This window comes from Mus musculus, chromosome 2 (assembly GCF_000001635.26).
Source record: "Mus musculus strain C57BL/6J chromosome 2, GRCm38.p6 C57BL/6J".
Classification (NCBI taxonomy): domain Eukaryota; kingdom Metazoa; phylum Chordata; class Mammalia; order Rodentia; family Muridae; genus Mus; species Mus musculus.
The window spans coordinates 72090447-72107412 of NC_000068.7; the positions used below are offsets into that span (position 1 = coordinate 72090447).

The window sequence follows — 16966 nt, forward strand, 5'->3', positions numbered from 1 at the left end:
CTTGGAACTGTGAGAAGGATTCTGGCGTCCATCCTAAGAGCATCAGGAAGCTACAGAGCCCAAGCTGCTGAGTAACAGACCTGGACCAGATTTTTAAAGATAATGTCTCTGGTTGGTTGTGGCACCGTGCAGAGTAAATCTGTTCTAGAATGTAGAAGACAATACACATTTCCCAAAGTTTAACCCAAGCCTAGATAGTCCTGAAGAAGTCCACCCAAGTCTTACTTAAACTAATATGAATTTGTAGTGAAAGTTGAGAAGCAGAAACTTTGAGATGAAATTTTTATAGTGGTATTTATTTGTGAGACTGGCCCTCCCTCCCTGCCTTTTTTTTTTTTTTTTTTTTTACTTTTTTGAGGTGTGAATAAGACATTTGTTTATTATTAAAAAAATTACAACATACACTTGGCTCTTGGTTCAATTTCCAAATTTTTCCCCAAAGAGGGAGGGAGGGAAGTAAATTCACAGGTAATGTAAATGCTAAGGAGTAGAGACTTGGAGAATATGATAAAGCTATCTATAGAAAAATAACAAGTTTGGGGACCAGTGAGATGGCTCAGTGGTTAAGATCATGTACTGCTCTTCCAGAGGACCCAAGCTCGGTTCCCAGCACCTCACAGCAAGTTGCTCCCGACTGCCTGTAACCCCAGTTCCAGGGAATCGGATGACTCTGGCCACCTTCAGTACATGCACATAGATGCATCCCATCCTCATGATTAAAACTCAGATAAATCTTAACAGAAATGGTAGGCCTATGTTTTATGCTTTCAGAGGAATGGGTATGTTACAGTTTGTTAATTTAAACAATTGTTTTTTGCTTTATGTGTGTGGATGTTTTGCCTGCATTTGTGTCTTTCCACCACATTGCCTGCCTGGTGCCCACAGAGGCTTCGGGGAGGATCTGAGATCCTCTGGGACTGAAGTTACAGATGATGGTGAGCTGCTGTGTAGGTGCCGGGAATTGAACCTGGTTCTTCTGGAAGTGATCTTAACTGCTGAGCCATCCAACTCTCCAACCCTATAATTTCTTTATTTTAAAACTCAAAATTAAGAATGCAAAAACTTGTTTAAAAATGATGAAAACAAACATGTTTTCTCCAAAATAGAGACGTTGCGTCTGTAGTTAGTCTCTACTAAATCCTATTGCTCGCAGCTGTTCTGTAGTCTTGCTGCCTAAAAGAAGAATAAAGGCCTTCTGTTCTTTCAATAATCATTGTGGATCTGGTCTTAAAGGCTTTGAGATACCCGCTGGGACAGCAACATGTTAAAGAGATCAAAAACTTTTGCATGAAAAACATACTCTGATATGTTTCTGTTTCCCAAATATTTGGAGAGACCAAGAAAGCATTACAGGCATCTGTAAGAGAAGCCCAAGCAGCCTAAGGTTTAAGCCCTGTCATCGGCTCCTCCGTCGGCTGCTTGCTGACAGCAGGTTACAACAAGGTTAATCATTCATTTGATGATAGGATCTTCAGCCTTGCTCAAATTTCTTATCAAGATAAACACTTGAGGTTATACTTGTAAACCGGATATTGACGGAGAAAGGAAGAGATTTTTCTGAAACCCTGAAGCTGGAACTCACTCAGGACAGTCGGAGGAACATCTGATTGCTGTCTCAGTGGATAGTATTGGGTTTTTTTTTTGTTTTTGTTTTTTTTTTTAATTCTGAGCTGAAACACTCATAGCTGACAGCTCTCTCTAGGATTTCCTGGGGCCATCTGCTGTTGGAGAACATAAATTGTAAATTTACCTTTGAACCACCAGAGCCTCATTGGCCTGTCCCCTGGCCACTCAGACTTCCAGTCTCAATGGTATCCAGGAGAGGTTTGACAGAATAAACAGTGGGGTTCTTGTCTGGGAGTGACTGCCTGGCAATTGTTTCATGGAAAACAGGGAGGGGTGGGGGACAACAACCCTGCTCTGTTCACTGGCTCTTTAATTTAGATTACCAATGATAAAGCCGGGCCAACGGCTAAAGAAAGGTAGGATGCATACGCAGACATTAGTGCTAATGTGCTGTAGAAAGACGAGATAAATCAGTCTAGCTCTCATACATCACTAAGGGAGAAGCTGATTGCAACTTGACCGTGTGCCTGAATGGTCCCATCAGTGAGACGAGCAGAACATGGATTAAAAAAATCTAGGATGTACCGTTAGGGCTACCGCTGCGCTGGACCTGGGAGAACTGTCTGGTTGTAAGTGTCAGTTTGTTTGTCGGTATTTACCAGTGTGTTCACGTCCAGGGGCTTATTTCTCTTCTCTGTTTTTTTATTTTTCCTGGGAGCTCCAGCATGTTTATTTGTAGGAGTAGACTTAATTCTGCATAAATGCAATCACCACCTAATAAAGTTCTAGGGAGAGGACCGTTTAGCTCAGTGTGTATCCAGGAGCGGCACCTGAGAAAGAAATGCTCATCATTACTGTCTATAGGAAGCCCGGGGGTGAGATTTGTTCTGTTTGTTTGTTTATTGTTTTGATTTTTTTTAAAAAATATTTTATAGGGAAGTGGGAGGTGAGAGGGATAAATGTGCATTTTAAATTAATAACTCAGTTATTTTGCTAGACTTTTAAAAAATGTATTTATAACAGTATTTCACGTATCCCTGTGAGCTTTTGTTTTGAAAACTGTGTTTGAATATATAAACCAGAGTGCTTGAAACACATTCTATTTTATGACTGGGATGTTTGTATTGTTTCATATCTGTTATTAGACAAAATAATCATAAAGGGTGTTTTCTGTGGACCTTTTTATATTCCAAAATTAAGTACAGATGGTAATTTCCAGCAGTTTTAAAAATTTGTCAATTATTTAATTTAGCATCACTTAAGCATCTGCACAAGGAGAAAGCTGAGACGGCGCAAGGCTGAATGGCTGAATGAACATTGATTGCTAGTCTGAATTGCATCTTTAAAGTTTCTTGCCTCAAATCTCTGATTTCATAGTTTATTTTTACCAAATTAGATTATCATATTTTATTATCGAGACCGTGAATGGGTGGGACTCTCACGGAGCCCACATTCCCGTTAGAGCAGAGCTTCCAGCGCCTGCAGATCCTTGCTGTGAGGGAAATTCTCAAGCCAGCTCGCAGAGAAGATTGCTTAAATAATGCAAGAGCAGGAGAGAGGCGAGATGGAATTTATGGCCCAGACACTGAGATCAAGCTTTTGTTCAGAGGGGAGGACCGTTTAAGTGCGAGCACGTAACATACACCAAGGCTCTGGGGAACTAATGTCACCGACTGAAATTAGTGGCCCCGTGATGCCGTGTACAAGACATTTCAAAACAAGCCTTAAAACAGCCCATTGAACCCATCGTGTGGCTGGCTGGAAGGGAGTAGGGGAAATTTGAAGGGCCAATCAGAAATGGGATCCCCTGCCTGAAAATTTCATGGGACAGAGGGAGAAGAGAGTCCCGCGCACAAGCGAGGGAAGAAGGAGGCTCTAGGAAGCCGGATGTCCGACTGCTGAAATGAAGCATGGCACTCTTGTTAGGAAAGAAACCTTGGCCAAACTGCAGCATTCTATGGACGACATCTTCCATCTTGTCCTAATTAGAGAAACATAGCTGCAGAATCCTAATCTCTTTAATTGTTGATAGAGGAGGCATGTGATTTGCTATAAATACACGGATGCATTCATTTCTGAAATAATGGCTGTTACCAAATATATTAGGCGGACAGGAGTGCTGGACTTGGGAAGCTGTGCTGAGTCGCTGTGTTCGAGAGGTAATGGACCCGTTGAGAATCACCGCACAGCTGGGCCAGCAGCTGTACCCAATGCTCTGTCAAGTTTGGCCTCTAATTTCCTTGAACTTGTCCTTGCTTGCCAAAGTGATGAACATAGCAAGAACTTGCTTAAAATGTGCCGGCTGCAAGTGACAAAGGCTGTTTCCAAGGAGTCTTTGTCAAAGCGGAGAAGTCACCAGCAGCCATGGCCCAGTGAAGTATTGATTAGGCAAGTGAAGTTTTGGGTCATCATAAAAGTGGAAACCAAAGGCAAAGTGGTAGAGTGAGGTGAACAGGAAACACTCAAAGGCAGCTTTGGATTGTTGCATACCAAACTAAAGGACATATGGAAAAATCCCAGAGTAATATCCAGCAATAATTATCCTGTCGTTAGGAAAAGTAAATAGTGCTGTAGAATTGGAAAGGAGCCCAGGAATTGCAACGCCTTTCCCCCTAACAGTGTATTGTTCTGATTTGGGGGGGGGGGCGGAATGGGCCAGAAGGAAGTGTCAGACAAGAGGGAGTTTTATATTAAGAAGCATCCTATGACCAAGCAATGCTAGCCAGGGTGAGAGAGCAGCCGGGCTTGCTTTCCTTCCAAGCCCTCCTCTCCAATACATCAAGGCTTTATTTGCCACCGTGTATCTGCCATGTTCCCTATAACGCCGTAACTAGATTAGAAACTGCGAAGGAAGATGCTTGCATTTATTCGTCTCTCTTACAAGTCTCACCTCTCAAAAACCATTGGGCTTGAGGTTGCTCCTTGATGCTAAACAGATTGAACAAGGAGTCTTTGCCATTTGAGGACTTCATTTACCCATTACAGTGCAGGTCACTTTCTGTCCCTGGATTCCAGAGCTAGGAGCCTGAACCTCTAGGAAATCCAGTTTCTTCGTTTGTGAAGTGAAGACACTGAGGCTCATCTTTCACTGTTGGGGGAGTTAAGGAAGCAGTGCTTGGGTACCCTCGCCTGGGAGGTGTGTCCTGCCCTCCCAAGACAAGAGCGTGTGATTCACCATGGAGACGGAGGGTAGCAAGGAGCTTGGCTGGCAGGAGAGCAAGTGTGCTGGGAGAGCTGACTGGATCTGCAGCAGGGCCTTGGGACAGAAGCTGTGGGGAAATGGCGAGGGGGCTGAGAGGGAGGGACCAAGGAGATCTCGGTGTGGCCATGGGGTGACTTAAGGGTGAAGAAGCAAGAGTGTGAAGAGTCACAATTTGGAGTGACAAGATGTTGGGTTTGATAATGAGCCAAGTGTGATTTATGCAGGCAAGTGTTTTCTCTGAAAATCAAAAAGCTAAAACAATACTGGGCTTCAGCAAATGGGAGGACCAAGAAAACTTAATGAGAGAAGAGATTAGAATGTTCTAGTTGACTTATGTAAAGGGAAAGGAGGTGGGGGGAGAATCAATAATAAGCCAATAATATAGGGCTGTTGCTGACGATAGTGGGAATTGCAAAGGGATGGCTTAAAATGGCAAATCGGTGTTTGGAGTTTTTCCCAGACAAGATGCACAATATCAAATAATAAGGCTGTTCTGAAGTCTTGGAACTTTTAAGTTTTCCTGAGTTAAAAAAAAAAATGCCACTGAAGCGATACAAATAATGTCAGGGTTGGGAAGGACTAGAGCACGGGGAATGGGAAAAAAAATCCCAAAATAGCCTGGTTTGCAAGAGGAAGTGGGAGCCAAAAGATGGCGGTTGACCTTGTGAGACATTTGCCATTCTTTCTGACCTATGAAGAATTATTCCTCGGATGCTTATTGTGACCTTTAAGGAACTCTAGACAAGCATCAGGATTGTCCCATACCCTTAGCAGGCAAACAGGTTGTAGCCCAAAAGTCCTCTTGGACAATATCATAAACACCTCTAGTCCACTTCTTCAAAAGGCTACTCAATCTATGTGGAGGCAGAAATCACATACTTTGCAATAAAAAAAATTAATAGCAAAATGCTTCTAAGGTTAGAAATTAAAATGTTAGTTTTGTTACAATTGCAAAATTAGTTTGTAAGTCATTCACAATGCGGGCCTCTTTCCTGTAACTCTGAGATGCTTCCTTGCCCTTCTTCCCTGCAAGCTGTGTGTTCTATGACTCTCCATGCTTATTACGGTTGAGACTGGTTTTGTAAAGGATTGCGCGCGCGAGAGAGAGAGAGAGGGAGAGAGAGAGAGATAGAGAGAGAGACAGAGAGAGAGCTGGGGTAGCTGGGCAACAAAAAAAGAGAGGAGAGACCTCAAGTTAAAAGACCGAATGAGAAGGAGATGGATGATCTAAAGAGAAATTAATAACGGACAGTGAACACAGAGTGTGTGTCTGGAGAGAGGATTGGACCAACTAGTTCTCAGAGCCGCCACCAGGGGGTGCCTAAGACTCAAAGACAACAAAGTTGTCTCTTGAGTGTGAAGCTGCCTGCATGGCTAAGTACCCTGAGGAATCCCTCAGGGACCCTTTGTGGTGGTACCTCTGCCAGGTTCCCCTGGTCTTGACTTCCTTCTCTGTTCAGTTTGGACACAATTGCTTATCATCTCAACCACTCATTAGCCAGACTATCAATTACCTCCTGTTCTCAACACCTATGTGCAGACCTTTGTATGAGGCCTCAAATTCTGGGCAAAACACACCTCCCCTCATATTCAGTAGATGGCCTCTTCTCTGCAAAGTTCCATTTTGGCTACACTGGTCTCTTGGCCTCTTAGCCCTGGCCACCACTCCTCTTCCCTCTGATTTCTTTCTCCCTTATAGCTATAATACAAGTCTTCTCCCTACTTTTGGATTAGTCATGTCCCTGTACTTTTATTTCATTTTTTGGTTCTGAGTTCTTGTTGGTGCTTTTGTTTGCCACTTGATTTCTTCCATTTCCTGCAACTTTTGCCTTTTCTTTTCTTTTATTAATTATTATTTTATTTATTTATTTACTTATTTAAGATTTATTTATTTATTGTTTGTAAGTACACTGTAGCTGCCTTCAGACACTCCAGAAGAGGGAGTCAGATCTCATTATGGATGGTTGTGAACCACCATATGGTTGCTGGGATTTGAACTCAGGACCTTCGGAAGAGCACTCTCCAGCCCAACTTTTGCCTTTTCATCTTCAGTGTACATGGGATGGGGGACGGCGGCAGGGCAACCACTCCCAATCTTCAAAATTAAACCTTAGTACAAGGAGATAAGTATGGATCGATTCGCATTCTTCTACACGATAACAACCAGTTGTGCCAGCACCAATTGTTGAAAATGCTGTCTTTCTTCCACTGGATGGTTTTAGCTCCCTTGTCGAAGATCAAGTGACCATAGGTGTGTGGGTTCATTTCTGGATCTTCAATTCTATTCCATTGGTCTACTTGTCTGTCTCTATACCAGTACCATGCAGTTTTTATCACAATTGCTCTGTAGTAAAGCTTTAGGTCTGGCATGGTGATTCCGCCAGAAGTTCTTTTATCCTTGAGAAGACTTTTTGCTATCCTAGGTTTTTTGTTATTCCAGACAAATTTGCAAATTGCTCCTTCCAATTCGTTGAAGAATTGAGTTGGAATTTTGATGGGGATTGCATTGAATCTGTAGATTGCTTTTGGCAAGATAGCCATTTTTACAATGTTGATCCTGCCAATCCATGAGCATGGGAGATCTAAAAAAAAAAAAAAAAAAAAAAAAAAAAAAAAAAAAAAAAATAAGTTTGTGTAGAAAACAATCACTTAAAACATTTTTTGTTAATTTACTTTTAAATATTCTTCTGCTTTACTTTAAAATATTATCAAAATACTTAGACTGTATATTTTTTCCTGTTTCCAACTCCTTCCAGGTCCATTTCCTCTCTACACAGCCAAGTTCATGCCATTTCTCTGTCTCCAAAAATTAAGAACAAAAAAATTAAAACAAAATAAATAAATTAACCAAATAAAAAATGTTGCACACCAAAAAAAAAAAAACAAAATTAAACCAAACAACCCCTTCATTCCCCCCACCATACACTTTTATATTCTTTGACCTTGCTTCCTTGTTAGAGTCAAACTTGGTAAAGGAAGTAACAGCATTTGTTGTATCCATTCTGTCCCTTCCCTGACACTCTTCAGTCATGATTTAATTTCTACCCAAGACACTTTATAGACTCGCCACTAGCTGAAGCCATCTGCTGCCTCCTTGTCCTGAATGTAGAGGAGAATCTGTTCTTCCTACAGCATCTGACATTGTAGGTCATGTCTTGAGATGCAGTTTTCTTGTAGCCTCCTTGTGTTCTCCCTTCCTTTCTTTACACGTGGTTGAAACACGGATAAGGTGGTGAACAGATGGCTTGAGAATTAAAAGGCCTTGCTAGGCAAGCATGAGGGCCAGAGTTTGGATTTCAATGTCTACTTGACAAATCATGTATGACCGTGGTGACCTCCAACACCGCGGGGTGTAGAGACAGGAGGTTACAGACTTCCAGCCTAGCTGGGGGGAGGGGAGGCTTCAGACTCAGGGGGAGATCGTGCCTCAAAGTAATACGATAGTGATAGGGGATGAACATAGAATCTCTGCTCTGGCTTCCACATGGGTGCACGTGTACCCCTCTCCCAAATGCATGCATACATCCCCCACATACACTCCCCATAAATAATAAAAATAGCATGGATGATATTTAGGGCACTATTCTTTTCTGATTTTGGCTAGTGGTAGAGAGGGACTCCATCCATTGGTGTGGCTTCTGTTAATGGTCGTGTGGTACTGGTTCCAGTGCTTGGTAACCCTGGACTTACATAGGGAAGCATAGCCTAGATCTCTACCCTGCCATTCCCTCCAAACCTACACCAGTGCAGTCAAGAATCGAGCTTGATCTTGTGCCTTCCTTTTTTTTTTCACAGTATAAGCTTCATGGCATTTGTCCCATGGAACAAAAGCTTTAGAATATTAACGTCTTTTCTGTCTTAAAAATAAAAATACAATTTGATTTTCTGTCCTCGAGATTGTTAAAAGATTCTGCAGAGTACCTGAAAAGACAGCTATGTGTGCTTTGGGTCTTTGAGTGTCTTAAGGTAACTTGAGTGATCCCACAGGAGCAGTGAGATACAAACTTTCAAATACTTTAAACTACGCTAGCTGGGGAAAGGAAAAGAGTTGGTGTTACTGGTGGTCAGAAGAATCATCCAAGAGAAGAGACTCCTGACTGTGAGTTTAAGAGCCCACGAAACACCCTTTGCTTTTCTAGATAGGTTGCCTATCATCTGAGTGTGCTACATTTGCTTTGAAATTGGGAATAATTAATTAAAAGACTCCAATTGTCAGCATTTCCTGAGTAAATGAATTGATAACTGAGAAGGTGTCTGTTGGTTGAGTGTCTTAGTTAGAATTTTATTGTTTTGAAGAGACATCATGCCCATGGCAACTCTTATAAAGGAAAGCATATAATTGGGGCTAGCTGACAGTTCAGAGGTTTAGTCTATTATTGTCATGGAGGGAAGCATGGTGGCACACAGGTAGACATGATACTAGAGAAGGAGCTGAGAGTTCTACATCTGGATCAGGCAGTAGGAAGAGACAGTGAGCCAATAGGCCTGGCTTTAGCTGCTGAAAACTAAAAGCCTACCTCCAAGTGACACACTCCAACAAAGCCACACCTACTCCAACAAGGACACACTTCCAATAATGGTACTCCCTATGAATCAAGAGGGTATATTTTCATTCAAACCATCACACTGAGATTTTATAATAAGCTGTGGGGAAAGAGAGCCAAGTTTATTGGCTTTCATCACTTTGAGCCTGATGAAATAGGAGCAGATTAACCTGTAAACAGGGGGTAAGAAACTGGTTTGAACTTTTGACTCTGGCTAACTCATGCAACGTTCCACGATGTAGAGAAAACAGAATTACCAAGTCAGACAAGTGGAGTCGAAGATTGCTCAGTCATGTTCTTTAAGGCTGTTTCTGATGATGTAGAAGATACCTGACCTTTCAAGAGCTAAAGTAGAACATGTTTCATAAATTCAAATCATGCCTTGCCTAAATTAATCCAGATTTTAATATTAAGCAGTGTCGATAACCCAGTGGAAATGCTGTATGCTTCAGTAGTTGGGCTCTCCCCATCCAGGCATGCAATTGCATTTTGCACAGGTTGCAATCGAAGGAACTCCAAACAAAAGCCGAATCCCAGTAATCAATCTCTGCAACAATGAAAACATGAACTAAATAGGTTTTGATCAATATTATTCACAACAGCTCATATCCTTAATGATAATCCTTAACTGAAAGAGAGGCCTTTGCTTCAAGGTTCGTTTGCGGTCCACAGAGAACTCTAAATTTGGATGATACCCCAATGCTTCGGGGGATATATGAGTCCTGTATTTCATTTTATGGAATTATAGCTGACTGCAAAATAGCATGCTTAGACCATCTCTAATTTTTTTAATCCTATTTATTTTGTTTGTTTCTTTTGTTTTCTGGGCACAGGAGCATGAAGAATTAAACCCATGCTAAACACATGCTTGGACAATGAAGTGCCTCCCACCCTGCACCAATCTAAGTCCTATTAGACAGAACATGCTGGGGAGTAGGCAGAGAGGAAGGAATGCTGGGGTGCAGGGTGATAGAAAGCCACATCTTGTTAAGTGTGCCTATGCCCACAGTGGAAAGAGTCAGCTGTCTGTGTGAACCCTCATTAGCTCAGAGGGCAGAATTATGGCTCTGCCTCTACCCTTATTGCTGACTTTCAGTCTCTCCTCTTGTGCAAAGAGGATTCTGGGAACTCCTAAAAGTTCTATTCTACCTTCGAGTGGTGGGACAGGTGTAAGTTCCTATAGAGTCACTTTTGGAACGCACCGAAGGACAGATCTGCTGCTATCGTACTTTTGAATTACATGTGCCAAGGACAATCTATCTGACACCTCAGCCCTTTCTGCAGCAGACTGACATGCTGAGCTATAGAGAGAGACGCCTTGTCTCCACCACTTACTGTTACCTGCAAAAAACTGAACAGAACTGCAAAATGGGTCCTGTGGTACTCAGCACTTCCTCAGTAGGGACAGAGGCTCTCGAAAAGATGCTCAGATTGTTTTCATTGTCACCTCTTGTCATGTTGGTTCTCCAACCACAGAGGATCCTCCACAAAGAATTCTGATGTTTGTTGAGAAACTGGACGGTTGATGGTTGCATACCTATTTTGGTAAACCCACACAACAGAGAGGTGGTCCTAGGATTGATTAAGACTGAACATGTAGTCTACTAACCCTAATCAACCACAGATCATGATGTATTACTAAGGTTTTTAATTTTATCATTTAATTTTTTGCCATTTTTGGAAAATGTGTACTGAGCTGGAGAAATGGTTCAGAGGATAAAGGCTGTAAGCCTGGTGGTCTGAATTCAACCCAGTGACCCATGTGGTGAAAGAAGAGAGCCAATTCCTATTGTTGTCCCCTGATGTCCACATGCATGCAGTGGTATGTGGTCAGTGTGTGTGTGTGTGTGTGTGTGTGTGTGTGTGTGTGTGTGTGTATGTGCCCATGTCCATCCTGTCCTTTAGGGAATGAGCACCTAGTTAAATTTTATAGAGATTTTTATGCTTCCATTAAAAAAAATCTTATTTGTTTCCATTAAAAAAAATCTTTAGGGTTTTGCATCCCTCTTATGTAACTCTTGCCTGCATTGGTTTAGAAAAGGATTTATTTTCCTTTGCCTGTTATAGAGAAGCCACAGCCTTGCAGATGAAGCACAGGTTTGGGGTTGTGGTTTGGGTAACAACACACTGAAGTCCTCCTAATTAATTATCAGTGGTCATAGTTTCTTTAAACTGCAGTAGATTACTCTCCATTGATGAATAGCAGCAGAAGTGTATGCTGTGTGCACAGATATGGCTGGTGAGGTTGCGTATCTTCATGTCCGTTTCCTATCCCTGATGCAACTTTATAACCTCTCCTGCCTGTGGCTTGAGATGTAAGCTCAGAAGCAAGTCTTTGCAGAGCCAGCCAGCTGAGGACAGACTGTGTGTTGTGCTTTGCAGCATGAGCACCCAGGAGACTGCGGCTTTGATTGAAACTTTTGAAATGTGTTGAAAAGAGTTCTTGTACCTTGAATACGGTTCTACAGTTTGGTGTACTTCTAGAACTGACAAAAGAGTCAGCATCACAGGTTACTTAGATAACCTGCTTCAGTGTAGCATTTCCAGTGCCCACGGCTTCAAATGCAGAGATATTTTTCTAGGGAAACGGGAGACATTCCTTCTTCCTCTGGGACTCTGTCCTTAACAGAGTTGCTGGCCCTGCCTGGAACTCTGCTCACCCTGCACGAACTAGAGGCAGGAAGCTTTCTTGCTCAGATGAATCAAAATGGACTCAGTGCCCTTCAAAGGAGAGCGTGTGGAATAGCTTGCCTTACACTTGTAAGGCTGATTTCTGGGGTACAGTGGCTCTTGGCAGTGCCGTGCTATCTGCTGGTGAGGTCGCTGACTGAAGTGAAATGTGGCAGTCATGGGAAATTTCATTTTGAGAACTCTAAGAATAGCCTTGCTGGGACCAGTGTCAGAAGGAGAATAATGGATGTCAAGGCACGAAGTCTGGACTATCTGTGCTCACCTCTGACCCACTTTATCAGAGGTTTTCAGCTGTGACTGGAAATAAGACCTCCATTCCCTAGACCTCACTAAAAGGCATCTCTACATTTTGACAAATGTGTCTACTCTGCTTCCAGTCAAAGGCAATTCCAAGAGGGAGTTAAAGTAGTATTTTGAGATGACAGCCTTGCTCAAGAGGCAAATGACCATCCAAGGCAAGTGCATATAGAAACCAAGGAAGGCATGGTGGCATTGCCAAGCAGTAGAGTAAGTGCTTATGGGCGAAGCCCTGTGTTTTACCCCTAGCACCAAACGACAACCAAGACCAAACCAAAACAACAACTCCAAAACACACCCTACCCCCACCCCAAATGCCAGGCTGTGTCTTGAGAATCACAAACTACTTCTTGAGAAACATCCCTGGAGCAACTGTAACAACAAGGACATTTTTATCTGACCCAGCTCCCTGTTTTCAACTTGTCTGGAAACATTTCCATGTTTCCTATCTAAACCTCAGTAGAGGAGTTATGGCTACCCTGTATACCCATGCATCTAAGACTCTGGTTAAAATGTAAGATGATCTTTCCACGGATGCTTTGAGATCCAAAACATCTCACCTGTCACCCATTGGCACGGCCTCAGGGTGGTCTTGAGTCTCTGCATTTTATAGATAATACAAGTGATGCGAATCTGTTTCCCTTTGGCCTTTCAGCTGCCCCCCTCTTCCTGTTCTACACTGACATACAATCATTCAGAGAAAACTGACACTTTATACAAGACTCCCTTGTTGCCACCGTGCTTTAAAAAAGTTTGGAGTTTAGTTCAAGACCTTGATGCAGCATTGCTCCATGCTGCACCCAAGCCTTGTTCTTCCCCCTTCAATGGACTCTGGCACCTGCTGGAACCGGAGCCCCTCACACCCTTAGGCCCAACTTTCAAATTCAAGATGTCTCCATTCTTCCTGGCAGCTTATATAACCTGAAAAACATAACCATGTGCAGATTTGAAGCCCTTTCTCCATTGCTGCTCCTAAAGCCCTGGAAAGCATTACACACAGGAGACCTTCTGTCTTCTCTGTGATGGAAGGGGACAGGGTGTGACTACCCTATGGATGAGAAAGATGGTGCTGTGTAATTCTGAACATGCTAACAGTCTGCCATATGAATAGATCCCGAATCTGTTGTGTTCTCTCTCTCTAAGACGATTGCTAAGAATAGAGGCAAATAGTTGCTATGAAACTTAGTCTGTGACCCTCTTGTGACTCAGCCAGCATTGCTAATTTGCTGTAGGAGTCAGCTTTCCATTTGTTGGAACAAATTACTGAAGTTAGTGTCCTTTCCTTAGAGTCTGCACTTCATGTGGGTTGACTGTACCTACCTGCTGCATGCATTAAATGAAGCTCAAGGGTAGTTTTTCACACAGGACTAGAGATGGGCAAAGTGATGCTGTGGTTAACTCTCCATCATTTTCCCTTAGGCCTTTTCTATCCAAGCTTCTCCTTCCAGACATGTTTTTCCTGTATCCCCCACTGTACTGGCTGGTTTTGTGTCAGCTTGACACAGCTGGAGTTATCACAGAGAAAGGAGTTTCAGTTGAGGAAATGCCTCCATGAGATCCAACTGTGGGGCATTTTCTCAATTAGTGATCAAGGGGAAAAGGCCCCTTGTGGGTGGTGCCATCCCTGGGCTGGTAGTCCTGGGTTTCTATAAGAAAGCAAGCTGAGCAAGCCAGGGAAAGCAAGCCAGAAAGTAACATCCCTCCATGACCTCTGCATCAGCTCCTGCTTCCTGACCTGCTTGAGTTCTAGTCCTGACTTTTTTAGGTGATGAACAGCAATGTAGAAATGTAAGTTGAATAAACCCTTTCCTCCCCAACTTGTTTCTTGGTCATGATGTTTTGTGCAGGAATAGAAACCCTGACTAAGACACCCACCTACCCCCAAAACGGTGATAAGTTGTTGTTGAGCAGCCCATTGGTGTCTGCATCTCCTATCTTAGCTCGAGACACTTGAGCATCCACCCCAGGTTTCCAGAGGAGTCTATGTGCATCGTTGGAAGAGGCCCACATCCGGCATACTTATCTCTAGAAAAGACAAAAGTTGCTGCTGAGCTTATTGGCACCTTTCCAGATGGCAGAGTGATTATTCCCGAGGGTGACATCTGGGTTGGTTAGCAGTTCTGGGTAGAAGACTCCGGAAAGAGAGAGAGGCCTCATCAAGGCCATTGGGATATACTCGGCTTGGTTGCCTGCTGGAGAACAACAGCAGGCACATCTAGGTGACTGGACCGACTTAGAAGCATTGCCTGGGTGAGAAATCTTGGCTGTTCCCTGTGAAGGGGATGGGGAGACGATCTAATTTTATCAACCAAAAAAGAAAGGCCATTAGCAATAGAAATGGGCAAACTGTGTGTGTGTGTGTGTATGTGTGTGTGTGTATGACAATTCAAAATGAAACAAAAATAAATAAATATCAATACTAGGCATCATAAAAACAACTAAATATGCTTTTCACTCCTCAGACAGATGTTGGAGAAAACCGCTGATAAATACCCAATGCCAGGGAAGCTGGAATTCCTAGCATTTGTAGGTATGGGTGCTAATGTTAATCAGATTTTATAGCTTGTTTGCATACACCATTTACATAACCATTTCTAAGTCTTGCACATATCAAAAAGATGTGCACATAAGAATCTTCTTTTTTTTTTTCCAAGACAGGGTTTCTCTGTATAGCCCTGGCTGTCCTGGAACTCACTTTGTAGACCAGGCTGGCTTCGAACTCAGAAATCTACCTGCCTCTGCCTCCCTAATGCTGGGATTAAAGGTGTGCGCCACCACGCCCAGCAAGAATTTTCTTTGCAGGGATGGAGAGGTAGCTTAGTGCTTAAGGGTACCATGTGCTCTACCAGAAGACCTGGGCTCAGTTCCTAGCACCAACACAGTCACTCACAACTCCAGTTCTGGAGAATCCAATGCCCTCTTCTGGCCTCCATGGGCACCACATGCACCTGATGTAGCAAAGCAGGCAAAACACCCATACACATAAAATACAAAAAGCATCTCCTTTGCTTTGTTATTTATAATAGCAAACAATTGAACAACCATGAACATCAACCAGTGTAAATCATAATTTTTGCCCAAACTGAAAAACTATAAAGCTATTTAACTCCCTGTGAGAGATATATAAATATGTGCCCATCTCTGAGACAGTTCATTCACAACCAGGAAATTATATGACTTAATGGCATAATTTCATTCACTGCAAAGTGAGCCCAAAGCCATGGATGTGTGAGAATGTAGGTAGACGTGAGGATAAACAAACCGAGTTGTGAAATATTCTAAGCTGTCTGTCCTGGGAATAGGAGGGAAGGGCGTAGGGGGTGAAGTGAGACCCTGTGTTTTTAAATTCTGCATATTTCTGACCTTTGACTTTTTTATAAAAAGAATGAATTTATGGATTGTTTATGAAGTCCATTAAACTTTATATAAAAATAGCAAAGTTGCAACTTGGTTTTCTGGGAAAAGCACCCAGAATTACTTCCCAAAGACTCCATTCAGGAAACCACAGGTGGGCGTAATGGAAGTTTTCTCTTTTTATTTTGGTAGTGGTTGGTCTGTTTACATAATTAGGCATGAGAGAGCCCCCCGTACCCCCATCATAGTTCTCCAGAAAACATCCCTGTATTGCCTGTAGAGGAGATACACATAGGAAGCTGGCTGGGCCCACCTCTTATGTGTAGGTTGCAGTGGGAGAGTACTGTGCCCACTTTGTTGGCTGGCCTGGTTATCATTAGAGATGATTAGGCATAAGATGCTGGTCTAGTCCCTACTGTGCACACTCCGTTCTTGGCCTTCAAGCTCAGTGCTCAGTGAAACCAAGTTTTCAGAGTCTTGTTAGCTTCAGTCTTAGGCCAGCAATGATCAGACCTGACATGGCCATTCCCTGGACAGCAGTTATGTTCTTACCTGAACACTACATAATAATTGACAGCCCCTGTGTCAGTCTCTCACTCTGCTCTGCTACCTGCTTCTGGGCAAGAGTTCTGTTTTGTTCATCTCCATATCTATGTATCCATACTATGGTACCCAGTCCAGGACCTGACCCCCCACAAGATGCTCAGCAAGTGACTGTTAGATGAATAATAAAAAGTTTGACTTCCAAGCAACTCTTTTAAACATTTTTATCATTTTACATGTATGGGTATTTTGCTCACCCGTGTGTCTATATACCACATGTATGCCTGGTACCTGCAGAGACCAAATGGGGGTTCTGGATCCTCTGCAACTGGAATTACAGACATTTATGAGCCACCATGTGAATACTGAGAATTGAACGTGGGTCCTCTGGAAGTGTATCCAGTGCTCTTAACTGCTGAGCCATCTCTATAACCACAATGTATATGTAGGTGTCTGTGTGTGTGTGTGTGTGTGTGTGTGTGTGTATGTGTGTGTGTGTGTGTGTGTGTGTATGTGTGTGTGTGTGTGTGTGTGTGTGTGTATGTGTGTGTGTGTGTGTGTGTGTGTGTGTGTGTGTGTGTGTGTGTGTGTGTAGGCCAGAAGACAATTTCAGGTGTTATCCTTTGAGACAAGCCCCCTCAATGGCTTGCAGCTCACCAATTAGGTGAGACTATTTGGCCAGTGAACTCCAGAAACCCTGACTCTTCCCCAGCAATGGAGAATATGGGTTCGGGGGATCAAACTCAGGCCCTCCTGCTTGCAAGGCAAA

General features: G+C 42.9%; 1 protein-coding gene across 6 annotated transcripts in view; it reads left to right on the forward strand.

The window, feature by feature from the left end:
• Positions 1-16966, forward strand: part of Rapgef4 (Rap guanine nucleotide exchange factor (GEF) 4) — a 276260-nt gene that overhangs the window by 109232 nt on the left and 150062 nt on the right. The window contains exon 1 of one of the 6 annotated variants that reach the window (XM_030251899.1): positions 418-2195. The exons of the other annotated variants lie outside the window; for them this stretch is intronic. The gene's annotated coding sequence lies outside the window, so the exon portion shown is untranslated. Of the gene's footprint in view, positions 1-417; positions 2196-16966 lie in introns of those variants that run through there. 6 annotated transcript variants of the gene reach the window in all.